The sequence below is a fragment of the Galeopterus variegatus genome, unplaced genomic scaffold (genome assembly GCF_000696425.1).
Source record: "Galeopterus variegatus unplaced genomic scaffold, G_variegatus-3.0.2 Scaffold63, whole genome shotgun sequence".
Taxonomy (NCBI): Eukaryota; Metazoa; Chordata; class Mammalia; order Dermoptera; family Cynocephalidae; genus Galeopterus; species Galeopterus variegatus.
This window is the reverse complement of record NW_007726174.1, coordinates 193,811-212,274: the sequence shown is the minus strand read 5'-3', so window position 1 is coordinate 212,274 and position 18,464 is coordinate 193,811. Positions and strand designations below refer to the sequence as shown.

The 18,464-nt window shown below is 36.6% G+C and overlaps 1 protein-coding gene across 1 annotated transcript in view; it reads right to left on the bottom strand.

Moving 5' to 3' along the window:
* The window catches only part of COL25A1 (collagen, type XXV, alpha 1), a 214,896-nt gene that overhangs the window by 154,465 nt on the left and 41,967 nt on the right, over positions 1-18,464 (bottom strand). The window lies entirely within an intron of this gene.

Below are 18,464 nucleotides of genomic sequence, written 5' to 3'. Positions count from 1 at the left end.
AAGAAGACACAACAATGACAATTCCTTGAAGTTGATACTACAAGCAAGCAGAGAGGACATTGTTGGGGAGGGGTAGGGGTAGGGGGGAGGGAGGGAGGTTTCGGTAATGGGCCACAATAATCAACCACATTGTATATTGACAAAATAAAATAAAATTTTTAAAAAATGTAATTCAATTCCTTTCCTTAAACTTTGAATGATTTTTCTCAAAATGATAGTACAACTTAATTGGAAGCATAATACTATCCAAAAATAGTCTCGTGTCAGACTATAAAGGTAAATTATCAACATCAATAAAGCTGAAGAGAAAGATTAAAAAATATATATATTGTAGCCTGAAAGATCAGACAGGTCAGTAGAAAGATTCATGCAAAGGGTACAGAGATATTGCTGTCAATGAGGTTTCTAAAGGAATTTTAATTTCTAAACTATAATTATAAAATGGCTAGAATGTGAGAGTAGTTATGTACATGTGTGTATACACATATGTATTTCATAAGTTTATAATATGCTGAATAAATTTTCACAAACTGAACATACCTGTGCAACCCAGCTAAATAAACAGAATACAACCAGCAAGTCAGAAGCTCCTGTTGTGACATTTCCTTGTCACTATCCTATATCAACAGTAACCACTATTCTGACTTCTGGCAGTATAGGTTAGTTTGCCTATTTTTGTACTTTACGTAAATGGAATCATAAAGTATGTGTCTGGTCTCTTTTGCTCAATATGTGTGAAATTCATCCATAATTTTGTGTGTAGCTGTAAACTGTTCTTACTGCTTTATAATATTTCATTGTGTAAATATACCATAATTTATTCATTCATCTTACTGTTGATGACTGTTTGTTTTGAGGAGTTTCTAGGTCTTGTCTATTATAAATATACTGCTCTGAACATCCCGATACATGTCTCTGTATTTGGGTGCAAAATTGTATGCATTTCTGTTGGGTATATGTCTAGAGGTAGAATTTTAGGTTACAGAGTATATATGTGTTTAGTGTTAGTAGATTCTGCCATATAGTTTTCCAAAGTGGTTCTTACAATATACACCCCCATCCAAGATGTATGAGAATTTCAGTTGTCCCACATTATCACCAATACTAGGTATTTTCCATCCTTTCCATTTTAGGCATTCTGGTGGGAGTGTAGTAATTTTACATTGTGTTTTAATTTGTATTTCCCCAGTGATTGGTAAGTTGAACTCCTTTTAATAAAATTATTGGCCATTTTTCATTCTCTGTCATTTTTCATTGTCTGTTCACATGTTTTGTCCTTCAATTAAATTGTCCTATTGACTTATTAGAGTTCATTATACATTAAACATATGTACACAGGTAGATACAGATATAGATCAGAGTTCCTTACATATTCTGAATGAGTCTTTTGTCAGATACATTTACTGCAAATATAGTTTCCCACTATGTGTACTACCTTTACATTCTCTTAGGGGTATTTTTGATGAACAGAAGTTCTTAATGTGAATAAAACTCAATTTAACACTTTTTTCTTTATAGGTATTTCTTCTTGTTTTCCACTTAAGAAACCTTTGCCTACCCCAAAATCATGAAGAGATTCTTCTATGTTTATTATAAAAGCTAAAAGCTTTACTATTTTATCTTTCATATTTAGATATGCATTCATTGTGAATTAATTTTATGTATGACATGAGGTAGAAGTGAAGATACCTTCCCCCCCATTGTGGATATCAAATTAGTCAAACACTATTTACTGAAAATGCATCTTTTCTCCATTGCAGTACAGTGTTACTGTCATTATAAATCAGGTGACCGTGTATGTGTATATATGGCTTTTATATATGGCTTTTTTTTTTTTTTAGGAATTTCTATTTTATTGGGCAGCTGTCTATTCTTTAACCACATTGACATTTTCTTTACCATTGAACAAAAATACTAGCAGGAAATACTAATTCTAGAGGCATCAATTGTTGTCTTTTCTAGCCTTAAAAACGAAGTCATGTTTTGAGATTCATCCCACTTGAGTGGAGCATTTTAGAGTTATCTTCAATCTCTTACCTCCATTTTTAGCAGAACCAGAAGATACAAGGGTGTACAAAAAGTAAAGCTGAAGTTCTAGGAAACTTCAGCTGGTTCTCTGTGGAGAGTGCTATGTCACTGTAGGTGGGAATGTTCAAAGCTTTGCCTACCAAAATACATCCTTCAGCTAAGTACCAGTTACAGAGAAACTGTACCAAATTTCCATGCTCAGTTATGGCCCTTCTGGTAACATCTGGGAGATTATCATGAAATTAATAATAAAAGCATCATGTCTTATATTTTGCATCTTTTACAACTGACAAAAAACTTGCACATTATAGCATTTAATCTTCTCGACAATCCAATGAGGAAAGTACTATAAAAATCCTTTTACAGATGCCAAAAATGAAACTCAAAGCTTATCAATGTTAGGCCTCTTGTAAGCAAGTTGGCTAGGACTTTAACCCAGTCTGCATAAATTCAAATGCAGTGGTTTTGATGGTAAGTGCTGGAACACAGCTCTGGAACTGGATTCTCAGGAAGAATGATGTTCATGTATCTGGGGCCTGCTTTCAACAAGTGTCTTCTGAAATGCCTCCTGATTGCGTTTTCCACAGTGTCATGGACACTGGCCCCAAGATCTCAAGTTTAAAATGGGAGAAAGGGTAATTGAAGAGGAGAGGCGGGGGTGGGGGGGCTATATTTCAAGATAATGAGATCATCTTGACAAAACCCTTTTTTCTCTTACCCCAAAAGTGACTTGGCTGTTGAAGAAGGAAGCTAAGAAAATTATTTTTCTTGCTGTTTTCAGTAAAATTTCAATGTTTTTATTATTTTCAGTGAATCAAGTAGTGAGTAATGAGTACAGTCTGTGTGTCTACATCTGTAAAATTAAGTTTAAGAAATTAATTTGGTTATTTTAACACATACAAAATGCTTACTAATGCTATACAAGTAGGATTTTATTTGTGGTGGGACAAATGACAGCCAAAGAAAAAAATAACTATCATCAAGTTTAAGAAAATACAATGGAGGCTCCAGTCTTGATGTAAGCAGCATGTTACTTAACTCTATTTTGATTTTTACATATATTTGTTGAATGTTCATAAAGAGTCTGGCAATGTTCTATGCACTAGTGGAGGATTCGGTGGGAGAGGCTGATTCAGAAAGATGTGGTCCCTGTCTTGGAAAAGCTAAATAGTCTAGTGGCAAAGTCAAATACTTTCTATATACAAGCGCTGAGAAAAAAATAACCTCTAGAAAATACAGCTATTCTAAGGTCAGCTGTTCCTGTGGACCCCTCCCCAATCCACACACACACACACACACACACACACACACACACACACACACACACACACACACAAAGCTTCTCTTTAAAGTTTTGCTCGCTTTTGCTGGTGACATTTCAGAGGCCAAGTCTCTTATTGGGAGCAGTCCCCTAAAGGCACTTTTTTAGGTTATGTGGCATCTTTCAGGTCAAAGCTTTTCTGAAGTTATTTTACAGTGGGGAACATAGATGAATCTTTTTGCAAAGTCCAACTACTAATAGCAAAGCCACGTGTGTCAACTAGAGCTCTGTAGCCAGCTTTCCCTGAGCAAGGATGCTTAATTCATGAACATATGAAAATCTGCATTCACGACTAAGCGATAAATACCGCTCCTTCAAAAGAGGGTGTTTCTGAGCAGACAGCATGGCGTCCTGGCACCTGCCAGCTCAAGACAGTAGCAAAGCCGAGGTCACCCTCCACTCACAGCAGTGGTGGCTGCTCTGCACACTCCTCCCCCGCTTGTGTGCTTGGGATTAACAGCAGGTGTTTTCTTCTGCTTGGACTGAAATCCCATTCTTCTTTCTGAATTGGACTCTCTTCACTGAAAATATGGGTTGAATTTGAAGAACAAAGTGGGCTACTTTAGCAAACACAGATAGTATTTCAAAATTTGGGAGCCATGTTTTTTTTTCTAAGTCAAAACATTACAAATTAAAGATGGGAAACCTTGATTATCAACCTTTAAAATGAAAGGTGGGTCATCATTTAAGTTTTGTTTTTTGTCTTTACAGTTTAAAAACAAAACTCACTAGTATTAACTAAAAGACGGGCAGCAATACAAATTAACGACTATTTGAATTACAGAATGAGAGTATTTCAAAAAGCTCATGGAAAAATAGAATTAAAAGATAAACAAATCTTTCCATGAGCATTTTGAAGAACCCTGGTACTTTACAACAGCATTTAGTTGCTTTCAACTATACCAAGTTTAACAATCTAATACGCAGTAGACCTATTTGTTGTTCAGGTAACAGTATCAATATAACTATGTGAAGATAAAACACTGTTACTAAAACAAGGCTGAAGTCAATGGAAAGGAGATATGGTAAAATTAGCAGTTATAGATAAGTCACAGCTTTATTTAAGGCTCCTTTTGGGATTCCTGTCCTTCTAGTCTGGTCTAGAATGTTGGAGTCAGATCTTTTATATGGCCCACTTTAATATATAAATAAGAGTATTTTAAATAATCTTTCCGATTAATTTTATGCAATTAGCTCAAAATACATAAATATTTAAAGGTACTAATAAAGTTTTTATTTATTAGTGTTGCTACTTGGTAGTTGCAACATTTCTTTTACCATTGTTAGAGTGTCATTAATTTACTACTAATCTGTTTATTAGTTGTCAGAGTGTTATTAAAATTTATAAGTAGTTTAGAAGTAAATTAGTGACAAACTTCAAACTAGCCCCTGTTCAAATGATTTCAAATTTGTAATTTACAGTAACCATCTTTGTGTTTGTATCAAGCCTTTAATGTGGGTCTTGGCCTATACCAATTTTAGTCTCCCCAAATCTATTTCTGGCCAAATAACTAAGATTTTAGCTTTTTTCCCCCATGATTTATTGTCTATTTCAACTTAATGATAAAACCAAACTAAAAGCAAACAAAGGGACAATGATTGACATTTAGGGAATATTGAATTTCAATCAACATGAAACTAATTGAAACATAGCTGGAAAAGAGAGAAATATCTGTAGGGTTTGAGTGTCCCAATAACAGCCTTTTATTCACTAGAACTGTAAATTTTACCTACTTGAACTGGCAAAAGCTAAAGAGGGAATGATTTTTAGAAAATGACAGTCATGAAAACAAAATTAAATTCTGCTAGAGGGAAAAAATAGAAAAGGAGCAAACTCTGGAAATTCTTGGCAGCCAGAGCTGCTGAAATAAGAATGGGGTTATGATTTCTATCCCAGAAAAGTGTAGATACGTTTGGTTTTATTCTTGAAGTATAACAAAACTTTTTCTGATTCATCTTTTCATTACTGTAGAATTATGAGGACAAGCAAATTTCATTCTCTAAGTGTTTATGGCTGACTATCAGCCAGGCAATGTGCTCTGTGTCTGGAGCAGAGACATGTAAATATAATTACAACCAGTGGATAAGCAGTGTGTTGTGGGAGTACAGAGAAGAAAGAAGGTGGGAGAGCTGCAGTTGAAAAGATGATATTGCAGCTGGCTCCTGAAAGCTGGCCAGAGACACGGGGGCTGGTGGAGAGGGGTGAAGCAGTCAGGCAGAAGGGAAGAACATGCCTCATTGTGAGAGGACACCATGCTATCAGGAAAGATGAGGAGTTCAGTGTGGTTAGAACATGTGCGGAGTGGGGCGTGGAAACGGAATAGCAGGAGAGAGATTTCACAAGGCTGGTTAACCACACTCAGGGGTCTGGGCCAGCTTCTGTCATCAGTCGAACAGGGGGTGGACAGATGAAATGTGCTTTGCTTCATGGAACTCTGAGAGTATGGAGTGTTAGGGATTCTTAGGAAGATGTTGCCTGGGTTCAGGAGAGAGATGGTAAAGGTCTGAATTAAGGTGTGGCAATGGGGATGCAAGGAAGGTTCTAGATTCAGAAAACATTTCTAAGGTAGAATTGACAAAACTGATTGAATTAATGGGGGGGGTGGTATCGACAGATCACAGCACGGTTTAAGAAGTCCTACTCATTTGAAAGTTCACAATTAAATGTATTCACAGAAAGGCCTTGGTCTAAGCTAGTTCAACCCAGATAAACACAGCAGTTTCACAGCCAAAGTGAATCATATGGACTTAAATCTGGTTTCCAAATGTTGTTGGCAGCTGCAACTAGCTGGAAATAGCTCAGAGAGAGGAGAATTATCTACTATCTCCAGTTAGTGAAAGGAGCATGCGTGATTCACAGTGGCCACCCGTGCTGCCACCATTCAGAAGCCACCCATTTCTATGTTCACTAGTGAATAGAGAACATCTTGGTTACATTTCCGTTCCTCTACTTTTTAAACTGCAAAATGAATAATAGTTTAAACTGCAATTATAATAGTTTAAAAGCCATAACTTTCCTAGTCTTTTACAGATAAAGAAGGCAGGGAGTCTGCCACACTGGCCGTCCTCAGGGAGCACAGCACAGGAGCAGTGGCACCAGCAGGTCTGGTGTCAGTTTTTCCAGTGTGCTCAGCCCCTCTTGCAAACTACTTTGACAATGTTCATAGTCTCCCAGGGAGGAAGGAAACAGGGAACATCCAGTTTTTCTCTTATACAACTAGGATAATAGGCCTCAGGTCCACCGATTGGAAGACTTCTGCCTGCTCCCTAGACTGCATTATTAACTTGGCCTGTTGTGCCACTGAGACACCGTACTCTTAAACCACATGCTCTTGAAGAAATTGAATTTGGTAGCACAGCTTTTAGCAGGTACCTGAAACTGTAGAAAATCACATTGCAAATAATACTAACAATTGTAAATCGAGTGTTTTAAAATAGGAGCTCTAGGTATTTAGGTGCAGATACAAACCTGTGCTATGCAGTTAGAACAGGTTTACCTCTAACTAAAATGTGAACACATGTTCTTTCAAGTATATACGTCAATCTTCAACTCACACATAAAGTTTTGTTTTACTAGCATAATATATTTTTAGGGACATTTTTTTTTTCTTCATATCACCAAACTGTTTTGTTTTACAGACTTTCAACTTTTCAAATAACTTAAGCTTACTAGTTAAAGTTTAAATGTGTAAATTTTTAAATGTGTAAATTTTAAAGCTAAAAGAATTGTTTTCTGAAAAGCCTGATGTAAAATCCTAGGAGTTTTCACATATAAGTACAGATAAATTGTGTGTATGCATACCTGTGTTTAATTTTGTTTTAATTGCTGCAGTAAAAAATTTAAAAAGTAAAAGTATAATTTGCGGAATTACTTAAAAATAAAGTACATAAAATAAAGTATCTTAGTGGTTAAGAGCTTTGGAGATGAACAGATCCAGACTAAGATCCTGACTGCAATCACCTGTATGATCTTTGGTAGCTTAATCTATTTGAGCCTCAGTTTCTTCATTTGTAAAAAGGTGAAATAATCTGTACTGTTTGGCTAAAATGAAACACTCTATATGAAGCAGCTTATAAAATGCATGACCTACCAATATAGTGATTATTAAAGGCATACTCCCTATTTTTTAATATTTTATCATGGTAAATATAAAATAAAATTTATTTTTCAGTTACTCGACCTGAGGATGAAGAAAGTGAACATATTGATTTCCAAAATCAAAAGAACATGTCTTGGGAAATGTCCTGAATGGATGGTTGAAAACATTTGGAGAATATCCAGCTTTTATATAGTTTCTCTCTATTGTTCTGGAACTATTACCAAACCAAACCAAACCAAAACACTTCACTGTAGGGTTTGGGGTTTTTTTTTTTTTTTTCTTTTCATTGTAGTTTTAACCACATTACTTTATTGAATAAATCAAGAGTAAACTGTAGGCCCTAGAACCACTTAGTCATCCCTCGCATAAAGTAGGAGTTCAATCAATTCCTGTTGAACTGAAACACCCAGAAAGAAAAGAATGCAATAAAACACTCAGTGTTCAAAGCAGCAACATATAAAGAATTATAGAAGAACCAGATTCAATGTTGCTGCAGAAGAACTGTGTTTATTACAGTGTCAAACTCTGCTAAGCCAGGGAAGGGAATTATAGCTATAAACAGATTTATAGCTTCAGACTTGACACCTTACATTTTGCATTGAAGATTAAAAGAGACCAAACAGAAGGGGGTGGGTATAAACAGAAATTCAGAATATCAAAACCAGTCCCAGTTACCAGAAAACTAATTTTTACAGCTATTATTTTCTGGGCATTTTCTGTGGCTAGATCGTAACTATTAGATCTTTTGTGATGTCCTTCAGCCCTGAACAAGTAAGTGACTGTATGTGCCCATGATTAGTCTTAAATCATAAGCAGCTGCCATAAGGAAGCAATTAGTGGGGTCTAGCACTAAAAGAAAATTTAGAAAAACCAAACATTAAAAAAAGACTCTCAAAAGTAAGACTGATGTAGCTCAATGGAGTGAAAGGCTTATAAAACAGCAGGATTCAGGGACGCTCACTCTGGCTTTCTTTTCTAACACAATACAAATTAAATACAGCCAAATTACTGCACCTGCCAATCAAAACCAAGGGGTCCCTTTTTCGTAGCATTGGTACTTGCCTCTAAATATTTTAAGAAATTGCTAAAATTTCTTTGTTTAACTTTGATTTTTTTTTCCTACTTATTTTTAAGAGGTCAAATAAAATGACCTCCGTGGTGAAAGACTTGGAATCCTAAACATTCGTTTTGTCGAAAGAAAGTATCAACTTGTTCTCTAAATGCCCATAGTAGCCTGTGATTTTACAGCTAATGGTGTAAGACATCCTACAATACTCTTACTGTCCCCAATATGATTCAAATGTATTCAGAGGTATATCCATCTGCAAACCTTAGGTTTAATTTACAATCATCTACTTCAGCATGTTTCCTAAAACACTGTCCCAATATAATTTTGCCCAGGCTACTTAAGAAGGCTGTTTTGAAGGTCAGTTTCTTTGCTTTGTTTGTAGAATCTCATAGAGCAATGTAGGTTTTGTGAAGGGCGATTGGGTACAACACAGGGATAAGGGTAGGATGTGCCCTTGAATCTAAGGAGATATTCAGAAGGAATGAAAAAAAAAAAATGACTGTCAGATGAGGCTAGGAGTACCTGAATCTCAGGGCTTATCTCTGATTCTCAACCTTCCAATGTAAGCTGGATCTTCCTCATTTTCAGCTGATGCCTAAGATGGTCAAGAGCTTTTAATATGAGCTTCTACAACAACCATGCTCTCCATCTTCAAATTCTTCTGTATCTTCACCCTTCTCTCTCTGTAGAACGAAGGTAATGCTGTACCAACCCACCTTCTTGCCTCCTCCCCAACCTTGCCCTATTTATGCTTCTTCTCACTGGTCTCTTGGAGCATTACCATTTCCTTGTATTCTTTTCCATGGTCCCCAAACACGTTCATTCACCCTCTCCTAAAACAAGGGGAAGAAAAGTTATCTTTGCCCACTATTCCTTCATTTTAATGTCCTATCTCCTTCCTTACTGTCTCCACCAACTTCCCTAAATAGTAGATTGGTCACAGAAAGAAAGAAAATTGGATTTAAGGAAAGAGAAGGGACACAGCAGAGTAGAAGTCATATTTTTACAGTCTGGTTTTGGGAAAAATAAAGTAACATGAGTTGAAGTACATATTGGTCTTGGGGGCATTTCTTTCCATTGGGAAGAAGAAAGCTGAGCTAGGAGAAGGGAGACCGCTGAGCCAGTCCTCTGGGCCCTGGAAAGGAGTTTATCCTATGCTAAAATAAAACCAAATAAACTGCAGCTTTGCAGAGGAAGGGTTGACAAAACCCATAAATGTTCAAATTGTCCAAATCTGTGTCTAAACCTCTTTTCACTGTATTTCCCTTATCAGCTATCAAATATACCCTCGAGGCTTTAACTATTACCTGACTTATGTCCTAAATTCTTTTCCAAGCTACAATCCTGCATTCCCAACTGCTCACCAGATGTCTAAGCTAAGATATACCATCATCAGCTCAAATTCAACCTTCTCAAACCAAACTTCTCAATTTCTCCTGCAATCCGGTTTCCTGACTTTCCCATTTTTGTTAAACACACTACTCTCCCTCTGTGCCTAAAAGCTCAGTGTTGTTTTTGATTCAATTAATTTACTCTATTGAGAAGTCTTATAGATATCACTCTGCACAAAATCCCTAGAATCTATCTCCATCCCTCCATATTGGTTGCTAGCACTCTTGTTCCTGGATAACTGGAATAGTCTCTAAGCCTATAGTGGCCTTTCTTACTTCTACATACTTTTTGTTAGATTAATTTTTCTAAAGCACATTTCTGAACATATCATTTCTCAGCTCAAAAAACTTCATGGGCCCATTTTGCAATCCACAAGGAAAAAGTTGCTGGAGGCAACAATCCTCAATGGGTGCAAAAGCCATTAGGGAAAGGTTGCTGCAAATCAGGCCAACACCACTTGACCTACTGATCAACCAAACATATGTGCTTCTTGATAGGATGAACTAGGACTATACTACACCTTTGTAACAGACTTTCCTAAAATTTGAACACAAATGTAATGCGAGTTGTAGTCTGAAAGAAATACAGAAGACAGGGGAACAAGATAAACAACACTGTAAGGTAGTGATTAGATCAATCCAGGATATGGGCATTCAACATACAGGACAAATGTCCTAGGAAAATTCATGAAAAAGTAAGGAGAAGAAAGACCACAATAGCATAAAGAAGACTGAAGAGTTTGAATAATTAAACGCCATGTGTGGGCTTTGGGTCTTAATTCAAACAAAACATCTTTAAAAAGACATTTTTGGGCCGATTGGGGAAATTCAAATATGAACTGGGAATTGATAATGTTAAGGAATTATTGTTAATATTATTATGGTCGATTATGAAGTGATGGTTATGTTTTTTAAAGGCCCATCAATTAGATTCATATTTTGGTATTTGTATATACAATGACATGATATCTAGGCTTTGCTTTAAAATACACCAGCAAAAATAAAATAAAACAAACAAGGGGAAAAGCTTCATGAAATAAGATTAGTAACTGATATTTCTTGAATGATAGGTGATAGGTCTAAGGCAGTTTGTGATCCTATTTTCTCTTCCTTTTGAGAATGTTTAAAAATTCCCATAAGTAGTCATATAATTAAAAATTTTATTTTAAAAGGCCCTTCAGATCCCTACCAAATAAAGTGTTAACTTCTGCCTGTGTCCAAAGTCCTCTCCAATCTGCTCCTAACTTTCTTTTTCTGCCTTATTTTCCCTGGTTCTCCATAAGGATCCCCTCCTCCAGCCAGCCCGGAATATCAGCTCTCCTCAGAATGACCCTCATCTTGTCACTCTCTGTGTCTTTGCTTATGTCATTCTTTCTGCTAAGTAAACATCATCAATTATCATTTTGCTTGAAATAGTTATAGCTCACCTTTCTTAAAAATCTCTTACCTGGCAAACTGAGCTATGAAGGTACTTGGAAAAAATTAACAGACTATGTTTCTAAAATGATTTTTGTCCTTGCAGTGAAGTCCCATCTCTACCTCCCCACAACCTCATTGTTGTTATAGCCAGTCACTGATAACTCATCTCAGAGATCTTGCTTCCCTAAGCTTTACTTGACCCTCCTTTGGATATGTTCTTTCCCTATTTTTGAACTCTTGAAACGTTTTTGCCTCTCTTAAGAAAGTTGGTTCACACTGCTAGGAATGAGATTTGTTTCTTACTAAACAACCAGGGACCTTGAGGCAGGAAGAGAAGTACATGGAGAAGCGTAACACTGACTTTGGCGGCTTTAATGTATACTAACATGTTACCTTTGGCAGGTCACTTAACCTCTGAACCTTAGTTTCTACACTGTAAGATGGAGTAAAGAATATTACCTCATATGGGACTTGAAGGAAGTAATTTAAAAAAACACAGTCTTATGTAAATGTTACTTCCCTTCCCTTTCTCTTTTCCTCATTCAAATGTGTAGTTTTGTACCTTGAACACAGTAAATATCCAATAAATATATTAGCAGAATTCCTGCAACAGAGGTCTTTAACAAGATATCAGCGTCAAAATTAGTATTTTCTGAATAGCTTGATGGCAATCAAAATATCACAGATATCTGTGTGTCCTGTGTGATTCTAATTAACGCTTATGAGGATATATTAGAGTTCAGCTACAGATTGTGCCATTTGGGGTCACTACAGTTTCTCATCTGTTGCCTTCCATCACTAGTTCAGAAGAGTTAAGAATAATAGTGAAAGAGAGTATGCCTGGGATCTTTAGGGCAGGAGCCGAGGGCAGCAACCCTTCTGGAAAATAGGCAAGGAGCTTGCTGGAAACACTGCTTCCTCATGGGTGGCCCACCAGAGCCAGTGCCACAGCCATGGCTGCCACAAAAGTGGCTCAACGCCACAGCAGTAGCCACAGCCACCATGCAAGTGGCCCACCAGACCCTCGACTGCAGTGACATAACAAAAGTCACCAGCAGAGACTGGAAAAAGAAGAGGACATCTCTCTCCTCAAAGCCTTCTCCAGAGTAATAGAAGCAACTGCTCTACCACGCCCCTACTTTATTTCTGATTTTAGTAATTTCTGTCTTCTCTCCTTTTTTCTTCTTGCTTAGTCTAGATAAAGCTTTGCAAATGTTGTTGATCTTTTTAAAGAATCAAAAAAAAAAAAAAAGACTATCAATCAATCTACAAAGCACCATTGGTGTAAATATTTTAATCAAACATTAACTTTACCTAATTCTTTTAGGGTACAATAATCTTTATATACATTGTGTAACTTGTTAAAGATGTAACTATCATTCATTTTCTTTGACAGACTTCATTATGGGAGATTGAAATCAGGCCTTTAATAATAACACTTATGTATGCCATATACTGTTTTAAGTGCTTCGTTAAGTCATGTATTAGGTCAAGCCAACTATCTTCACTTCACACTGAAAAACTGAAGGAAAAAAATTAGATAACTTATCCAAATCCATATAGCTCCTAAGTGGGTAGACCAGGATTTAAACCCCATACTCTTAACCATATACAATGTGTTTCATATGCTGCCTTAAAAATACACTGCTAAAAGCTGAAATTCTCAGTAAGTTCCATCATTTTACCATCAAATGCATATAAAATTATCATTAAATCTGAATAATTAAATATATGCATTTATTCAACAAAAACTTATTGTGCATTTTCTATATATCAACACTGTATAAATAAATTGAGATGCAAAGATGAGAAAGTTTGGGGAAAGATAACAGCTTCCACAGATTCGAAGCAATATAGGATTTACTTAATTATTCATGAAATGCTACGTTATTCACCTTTATTCAGACAGAATTGAGAGGAATATGTTTGATAGAAAATATAGCATAAAGTTGGCAGAAGTTCTTCAATTAATTTCAGTGGGAAAAAATTCTAAGCTGAGATTAAACCCTCCGATAATATTATACCATTTAAATACACACAAACAACGTAAAAATAAAGAAATATGGATTTTAGTAAAATAAACAAGCTGTTATACTACGTGTACTCTTAAAGATACAAGCTAACTGGAGTACAATGAAGTCTTTCATATCATATTAAGTATTTACTTAAAATACCAATATCTAAAACATTAAACTTTTACTATTCTTTTTATTATATCCACCACATAAAATACAGGTAATGGGGGACAATAATACTTTGCAAGTTTAGCACGTTTTATTCAGAATAGAATGAAACATTAGTTTAAAATACAGTTCTACTGTGTAGTAAGCAAAATAAAGACTTTTGTGCACACACACATGCATGCACAGACACACACTTCTCAGAGTTCTTGGAGAGTGTACATTTTCTCCTCCTGCCCCCAAGTCAGACTATGTGTAACTGAAAAAGGCTGTATTGGAACACAAACATGAAATATGGGAATTGCTAAAGTGTTAGGTTAGAAGGAGCTTAGTATATAATTAAAAACATATGAATAGAAAGTTAAACATTGCCCCGAAGTACAATATTTTATTCAAGAATAAGTAATTCCTTACAAGCCACACACAGCTTGAGTTTTGTAAATTTTAATAAAACATTGTGAAATGACAATGACAATAGCAGAACCAAAAAAAGAAGCAAAAAAGGATTTGTAGTAAAAAGACAAAGTGATATCTCCCACTTCTTTTCAAGTGCATCTGAGAAAATACAAATGGAAGCCGCATGCCTCCATGTGCAGTTGTCTGATGGTATTTGCTTGCGGTTTTCTCTTACATTTTTTTCTCACTGAGTAATACAGAATTACAACATGCACAACACTTTAGTCCTCCAAATACCTAAAGAGATTATATCTCCTTTATGTTACATGCAACACCAAAGGGGAGTTATGAGGACAGCCTTTTTGAAACTCTGTAAGTTTTAAAAAAAAAAAAAAAAAAAAAAAGGGCCCTGGTATAGGAGGAGTACTCTTCGCTTGATTCAATAGTCCCACCATTTTATTTTCCTCTACTGAAGATATGGATGGGGTTATTTGGGCCAAAGAAAACGTCAATTTATCTATCAATAGAATCCTGGGGAGGCTTTTAAAAACAACTAATATCTACTATTTGTATTAAATTATTTATTAGTGGGAAAATATTGATGTCTAAGTAATGTGGTGTTACACATAACCACTATGATCTAGTTTTTATGATAGTCTCAATTGTTAAAAATCAAAGCCAAGCCCTGAACCCAACAAATAAATTGTTACAAAATAAAATAATATATCACAAGTAAGACACTGGGTTAATACTGTTTATTTACAAAGATTAAACATCAATATAAATAAACTATTGAAATGAAAGGAAAGAAAGGTATCGAGACCCTCTAAACCATGTGGAAGCAAGATATTGAAATTTATAAACGTTTGGTAAAATCTCAGAGCTTAGAAACCTCAGAGACTTGATTTAAATGGCATTATTTATGAGACGTGATATTACCGACCAGGGCATTTGTTTTGTTTTTTTTAATTTGGCAGATAAAATTGTATGTATTTGCTGTGTACAATGTTATGTTTTGAAGTATACATACATTGGGGAATGACTAAATCTAGCTAATTAATGTGTGCATTACCTCACATTGTTATCATTTTTGTGGTGAGAATACCTTTAATATCCACTTTCTTAGCATTTTTCAAGAATACAATATATTATTATAACCATAGTCACTATATTGTACAATAGATCTCTTAAACTGATCCCTCCTAAGTGAAATTGTGTCCTTTGAACATCACCCCAATCACCCTCCCCCCACCCACCAGCTGGTGTCCTGGTAACACTGGTAACCACCATTCTACTCTTTGCTTCTTGAGATCAACTTTCTTAGGTTCCACACATGAGTGAGATCATGCAGTATTTGTCTTTCTGTGCCTGCTTACTTCACTTAACACAATGTCCTCCAGGTTCATCCATGTTGCTACAAATGGCAGAATTTCCTTTTTCTTTTTTTATGACTGAACAGTACTCCATTATGTATGGATAACACATTTTCTTTATCCATTTATCCACAACTTACTAGGTCATCTAGAATTGTGAAAAGCTGATAGTTTTCTTTCCCCCTCAACTTCCTTTTCTTTAAGTTCTTGATTTTTACCATTCACACTCATAATACCCATTGAACTTCTGTGTGCAAGAAGCTAAGTTAGGTGTTGTAGAGGATTCTGAAGATTAAAGAAAGGATAGATCCTGTCCTTAAATATGATAAAAGCTGTTAAGAAAGAGAAAAAAGATGTTTAGAAATAACTATGGTGAAATTGAAAGAGGAAAATGGAGGAAGGGAATTAATATTCGCTGAGAGCTTGCCATGCACTAGGCACTACATTAGATGTTTAACATGTACTATCTTATTTAATCCTCACACCACCTGTTGAGATAAGACATTACTATCTCTGCTTTACAGGCGAGAAAAATGAGACTGAGTGATTGAGTAATTTGCTGAAGATCACATAGCTTCTAAGTGGTAGAGCTAGGATTTGATATACAATCTGTTTGACTTTGTAAGTCAAACTCCCTCTACTTTTAGTGTTAAGTATCATAAAAAGTTGTACAAGTAAAGTGCTGTGGGGAATCAAAAAAAGGGAAACATTACAAGTTGTCCCTTGGTATCCACGGGGGATTGGCTGAAGCCTGAAAGACCCCCTGCAGATATTAAATCCATGGATGTTCAAAGTCCCTTGTAGTCAGCTACTGTCAGGTAAGCAGTCTGCCATTAGCAAGGATGCACAAAGTATTAGTGCAATGAAGCTAATACCTGATAGTAGAGAGGAAAGAACTAAAAAGAAAAAAAGGAGGGTCTGGGATGGAGGGAGTAATGTAGAAAGAAAAAGTAGGGATGGGGAGCCAGGAAATGACTCAGTTACCAGGACAGGGGTACTTGCATCTGAGCAGAAACTCACTCAGAATTAAGACATGATCCTAAGTCACCTGCATGGTGAAAAAAAGGCCTCCTTAACAGTCTCATATTTAAGGTCCAGATTGAATCTGGGGATGGCGCAGATGCAGGAAAGGACTTGCAAGTGGTGTTAAAGTCATCCTCAGAAGTCATGGGTCTGCAAGAATTGAGAATTTCTACACTTCAATTGTCTATTAATAGTAAAAGAATTACAGAGCCATCACAGGAAGTGTCCAGGGCTCTCCCAAGTCAGGGCCATGGGGGACCTCAGGCTTTAGTCACGCCCCCCAAACATGAGCAACCAGTCCAGTGATGACCACTGAGCCACTGCAGGAAGTGCCTCAGGCTCTCCCAAGCCAGGTGGTGGGTGGGTCTCAGACCTCGGTCTCCCCCACCCCCAACAAGAGCAACCAGCCCAGCAATGACCACCAAGCCACCACAGGAAGTGCCCTGGGCTCTATTGAGCTGGGGTGGTGGGAGACTGAGGGCCTCAGCCACGCACCCCCCACACCTGTAGCCAGCCCAACGATAACCACTGAGCTGCCACAGGAAGCACCCCAGGCTCCCCTGAGCCACGGCAGTGTGGGGCTGAGGGCCTCAGCCACACACCCCCACGCCAGCAGTCAGCCCAGTGATGACCACCAAGCTGCAGCAAGAAGGGCCCTGACTTCCCAAGCTGGGTAGGTGAGAGCTTTTGCCACACACCCCAGACATCTGCACCCAGCCTGGCAATGACCAAGCCACTGCTGGAAGCCCCCTGCTCTCCCCTGTGGGAATGGAGGGGTGCCACAGGCCTCAATCCCACTCCTCCTTCCTCCTTCTTCCATCCCATTTCCTTCCCCTTTCCCCTCTCCCTCTCCCTCCCAACTGCTCTGCAACATCATAGAATGTAAAAAAAAAGTAATATTAATAAAATATAAAAATAAAATAATTTGACCTTCAAAAAAATATTAAAAGAACTGTCACAAGAGATGTGACATTTTGCCAAAGAAGACATGCAAATGGCCAACAGGTATATGAAAAGGTACTCAACATCACTAATTATCAGAGAAATGCAAATCAAAACTATAATGAGATATCACCTCACACCTGTTAGAATGGCTATTCTCAAAAAGACAAGAGATAAGAAGTGTTAGTGAGGATGTGAAGCAAAGGAATCCTTGCACACTGTTGTGGGGAATGTAAATTAATACAGCCATTATGAAAACAGTATGAGGCTCCTCAGAAAATTAAAAATACAACTACCATACAATCCAGCAATCCCAAAGGAAATGAAATCAGTATGTTAATGAGATTATCTGCACTACCATGTTCATTGCAGTATTATTCACAACAGTCAAGAAATGGAATCAACCTATGTGTCCACTGATGGATGAATGGGTAAAGAAACTGTAGTACATATATACAATGGAACATTATTCAGCCTTAGAAGAGGAAATCCTGCCATTTCCAACAGTATGAATGAACCTGAAGGACACTGTGCTAAGTGAAATATGCCAGACACAGAAAGACACATACTATATAATCTCACTTACATGTGGAATCTAAAAAAAGTAACCTTATGGAAACATAGAATGGTGTTTGCCAGGGGCTAGACGGTAGGGAAAATGGGGAGATTTTGGTCAAAGGGTACAAGCTTTCGGTAATAAGATAAACAAGTTCTAGGGATCTAATGGGTGGTAATGGATGTGTTAACTAATTTGATGTGGTAATCATTACACAATGTGTATTTATATCAAATTAGCACAGTGTATACCTTGAATATATTCAATCTTTATTTGTCAATTAAATATTTTTAAACAAAAATATATATATAATTTAAAAAATCAGAAATAAAACTACACAGAACTATCACAAGAACAGAGACTACGTCTGTCAGCAGCCTTACTATGCCTTGTACACAGTAGGGGCTAAATAAATACCAGTTGGGTGACTGTACTGAATTATGTTCATAAGAATTAATGAATAAATATCACAATTACTTTTATTTCAATAGATTAATTTGGCCTCACCCCATCCCCCAAATAATTCTCATTACCTCTAGTTTGAAATACAAATGCCCATCTGTCTTTTTTCTAATTTTCTTTCTTTCTTTCTACCCTTACTTACCCTGTGTTGTCATTTGTTATTTTTCCTCTTTTTACCCAACCTTTTTTCAATTGCTGTGACAT